We start from the raw sequence: 4,599 nt of genomic DNA, 5'->3' as shown, positions 1-4,599 counted from the left end.
GATCTTGCAATTGGATGTTCATAGTATTTGGTAACATGGTGCCCTCATTATGCTGCATAACTACTGTCTCTGCATCACTATCCAGTTGTCGCAGTTCCATTTGAGGTATGTTTGGTACTGCTTAAAAGCATTTACTTCATTCTGTAGTTAACTGGAAATAGTCACACTAAATAACATCATCCATATAAGGACTAACTGTTATCAAGGAAATTTAACTTCCAAATCTATATCTATACTAATATAAAAAGGAGGAGGTGCCCCCCTCCAATCCTACCAGCCAAATCATTCCATTCCATCTCATCCGTATATCCGCTAGGTCAAATAATCTCATCCGTCAATCTTCCACCGAACCCACTGATTCTATCCTCGGCAAGACGGCAACCCTATCCTCTCGACCGCGCGATGACTAAGCCCACACTCCCGTCGCACGATGACTCCGCCGCCTCCTCGCTCCGCTGAGCCCTCTCGCTCGCTGACTCAGCGCCTCCTCGCTCGCTGCCTGCTTGCGTGTCCCTGCCCCCGCCGCACTCCACCGCGGCCTGCCCCCACCAGCGCTTGAGTACACTCAGCCGATCCAACATCCTCCACTTGCACCGGCGAGAGCCGTCCTCCACTCCGGCACCTCACCGTACAGTCCGCCGCAGCCCGGTCATCCTTAGTCGCACCGCCGACACACGAAGGCGAGGTCGGAGCCCTTGATGCAAGCGAGAGGCGATTCGCCGTTGCGGCCGCGCCCGTCGCGCAAATACCGGAACGCACGTGGTCTCTTTCCAGCCACCGCGAGCGAGCGGTTGCGTCGCTACATGCACCCCCAAGGTCTTCCTCCACCGATCTGTCCTGTAAGTACAACGATTGGCTACAGCTCTTGTTCATCGCAATTCCTTTTCTTGTTCCTTCTAGCTTTACAATTTTTGAGGGAGATTGAAGGCGACGTATCCGGGTTCAGGTTCTGCTTGGCGCATATGCTCTGCATGTATACAATACAGACAACAAACTCATGATTGGTTCCTCGGCCTTGCTAGGAACATGCAAATGCTGATGTGATGTTTTGGTTGCTCAGATCCATCGGTGGGATTTCATCAACGTTAAGTGTTGATAGTGGTTCTAACAAATATCCATATATAGTGGTTTGATCTACATCAGGTAGTACTCTGTATCGATTGAGTGCTCAATTAATTATTTTAATCAACAATTGTGATCTGAATGTAATAAAGTTTATCATGACTGACTCACCTTGGCAGCTCGTCCCGGTAATGCAGGAAGTTTTACATCACAATCGCTTGCAGTGACGAGTAAACAATACACATCATGTTCGCTTCTTTTGCAAAGCTGTTATGCCGCTGCCAGTTAATTGCTAATTTTATATATCTGAAATTAATTTATACAGCCCGATGATATGTAACAGCTTTTAAGCTTGTGATTTCTTCACTATATATCATGTACTGTTTGAGTTAACTAATTCTAATTTACTGGCAAACACCGTAGGGAATGGTCCGCATAATGATACCACTAATTTAAATGCTCTTGAGTTAAAGAAGAAAGCAAGCTCGGATGAGGTACGCTTTGCTCAGTTGTAAGCAGAAGCAAGCTAAGGTTCAACAGAATCATGAGTACAAGCTGCGGAAGAACGCATCAATCTACAGCTGCCACAGGTGATGTAATGCTCTCGATTTTTTGCAAAAGAAAAAAAAACTGAAGCGGTATGTTCTCGAGCCTATCAGGTTGAAATGTTCTCAAGCTTAAATGTAAGCGTCTCTTTCAGTTTCTACTCAGGTATGCACATATAACTCCATAGGTCAAGAGAGTTTTATTCGAGCAGAGTAATTTTTTTTTTTTTTGCTTTTGCTAAAATAGGTCCCTGGAAAGACTGATTTTAGTAATTTTGGTTCTATATATCATGCGGTGTACTCTACAGTTGATCCACTTACATTTTGCATCTTGATGCATTCACTGTAAAACATGTACAATGGTTGCCCATACATTGATACAATTCATGACAGACATGCTATATGCTCTTCCTATCAATGTTGATGTTTAGTTTCATGCCAAAAAAATCATTATTTTCATTTTATTTAAAGAAAGCCATTCTCAATTGTTACTGCCCATAATCTTTGTTGTTAACTGCTCAAGAAATGGATTTGCTTCTGGAGAGTATTTAATTTTATTTAAGTAGCATGGGCATAAGATGATGGGAGACACTATTAAGTAGCTCATTTTTGTGGCGTTGGTGGTATATTCTGATTGAAATTTATAATAGGTTGATGTACTAAAAAGCCATAAAGCTACCCTAGACCTTTAACTGTTAACCTTGTAAATATATTTGGGAATATATTGGCAAGGACTCATGTGACTTCACTATATCATGCTATTTATGTTGCTGACTAAAATTAAATTAAGGTGTATCACTATGGCAGTTAAGCTAACAGTAATTAGATTCCTAAAGTTTTGAGTTTACAACCTTTTTCCTTTCATCCTGAAGGCTGCAATTTATTTCAATAAGATACAATGTTTCTGCTTTGTGGAGCAAACCCTTCTTCCAATGCAAAAAAGAAAAAGGGAAATTCAGCCAGTGTGCAGGTATAGCATGAACAGATGTGTAAATATTAGATGCCTTGCCCATACAATCTCTTTGAGATATAGCTTTTGGTACTTTATTTTGTTCCATGGTGCCTGTGGTATGTTCTGCAACTTGAGCAAACAAGATTTTCCTTTTTTTTTCCTCTTCTTTCACAGTTGCTAATAGTCATTTTCTGCACAAAGTTTTAATTGCAGGCTACTCAAGAACCTAAGAAGTTCTGTCATGAAGCTGTCTTTTTCTGGAGTCCCTTTTGGTAGCATCTATTTAGAGGACACCTGAGACCTCACCTATAAAAACAAGTATATTTTGATCACTGCTTGATATTAAGTGAATATCCCCTTTGTATATACCAATGATCAATTTTGGAGCTCAGGACAATAGAACCATGGCTTCATTTCCTTAAAAAGTGCATCAGTTGAATCCAATGTATATTCTACAAGTTATAAGCATGGATTTTGATGTTTCTCCTCTGATAATTTCAAGTAAAGATGTGTTTTTTTTGGAATTTTGAATATTTGTATTGTGTTGATGACTTCTAATTACTAACGATGTAATTCATAAATTTTATCTATCAGCATACGCTTGCTTGGTCGGTTTGTTATTTCTTTTTATTTGGACATATGTAGTTTGCTTGAAAATTTTGATGTGGCTAAAAGAGCATTTGGTTTCTTAGGAAGATGCCTGATGCTAATATCTTCTCAAGCTTTCAGATTGTAAGGTGCTTTTTGATGTTTTTAATCCAGTACTGCTATCCATGTTTTAAATCCTTTTCATCATCATTGTGGATATATTATTTATTTGTAGCTTCACGAAAAAAGTGTGGACTCCAGTATTACATTGAATCTTGAAAAGGTATGCGCTATTCCAATTTCAGATTATGCCTTTTCCCTGATTTGAGATGTTTACCTTTTTCCAGTCTAATAGTGGAACCCTTTCCTTGAGGGAATTCCATGAAAGATATTGGTCTCCGGATTTCAAGATTGGTAGGTCCTTTCGTGGCTGCCACTTCAACTGCAGGTGTGTGCATAGTTTAGCAATGTGACCACTTTGGATTAATTTGTGGTCAAGGAAAATATAGAGGCGTTTTGACAAATGCTAGTGTTTCTAGAATGTTCACACTTGCTATCTACTTTTTACTTCAATTAAGGCAACTATGGACAATATTCTTTTTGGAATTATATGTGATGACCATTTATTGCAAGTGAAATGGATGTAAATTTGTGTTTTGTAGACCACATGAACTTCTGTGGACACACGGCAGGAGCTGTATACACCTCATTGCTGGCCATGAGGGATATATTTGAAGTTTGTTGGTGAAGACGTCGAGTCCTTTTTTTTCCTGATAAGATATTGTAGGCTGTGGGGTTTAATTCAATACCATAATGACAAATATCTTGCTTTGAGCTTTTCAAGTGTTTATCAAGCTATGACAAATTATATGTTTGGTATTGTTAGCTGCTTTGCATTTTTTAGTGTTTAAAGGAGTATGCTAAGTTACATGAGTACATATAGTTCTTAAACTTTTAGTATGTTGTATATTTTGCTTGACATATATTACAGGAAAATGCAACAAATTTTAAGTGTTTTCATATGATTACTATAGCTAATGTGGGAAACGTGCATTGCACGTGCACGATTACTAGTCTTCTCAAAAGCTGAAGAATCAGGGACCCTGTCACCTATACACTCCAATCCATACAGGTTCAGAATCTCGCTACATGCCGACAATGTTGCACTCTTTGTAAAAGCCACTGTGTACGACACATGAAACCTAAAAAATCTCCTGCTTTTCTTTGGTAACGCGACAGGCCTGTGCAACAACGTCCAAAAGACGCGAATTCTACCCATCGCATGCTCAAACTTGAATGTAAGCAACATCACCCAACATTTCCTGGGAACAATCTCTTCCTTTCCCACACTTATCTTGGCTTGCCACTACACCTGCATAAGTTGAGAAAGATTGATTACATCCCATTGCTAGACAAGATCGGTGCCAAGATTCCGGGATGGAAAGGAAAGTT

At 39.7% G+C, this 4,599-nt stretch overlaps 1 long non-coding RNA gene across 11 annotated transcripts; it reads left to right on the top strand.

The window, feature by feature from the left end:
• Positions 1 to 337: 337 nt before the first annotated feature.
• Positions 338 to 4,152, top strand: LOC127753117 (uncharacterized). Of its 11 annotated transcripts, none has more exons than XR_008012475.1 (4): positions 339 to 839; positions 1,023 to 1,143; positions 1,242 to 3,595; positions 3,810 to 4,152. It is a non-coding gene; the product is annotated as an uncharacterized LOC127753117 (long non-coding RNA). The 11 variants fall into 11 exon arrangements; XR_008012480.1 differs by having other exon boundaries at positions 340 to 1,143; positions 1,242 to 1,310; positions 1,486 to 3,595; XR_008012470.1 differs by having other exon boundaries at positions 338 to 839; positions 947 to 3,595.
• The last annotated feature ends 447 nt before the right edge of the window (positions 4,153 to 4,599 follow it).

The sequence above is a fragment of the Oryza glaberrima genome, chromosome 10 (assembly GCF_000147395.1).
Source record: "Oryza glaberrima chromosome 10, OglaRS2, whole genome shotgun sequence".
Lineage (NCBI taxonomy): Eukaryota > Viridiplantae > Streptophyta > Magnoliopsida > Poales > Poaceae > Oryza > Oryza glaberrima.
The sequence above is the reverse complement of the archived record's forward strand: the minus strand, read 5'-3'. Positions and strand labels throughout refer to the sequence as shown.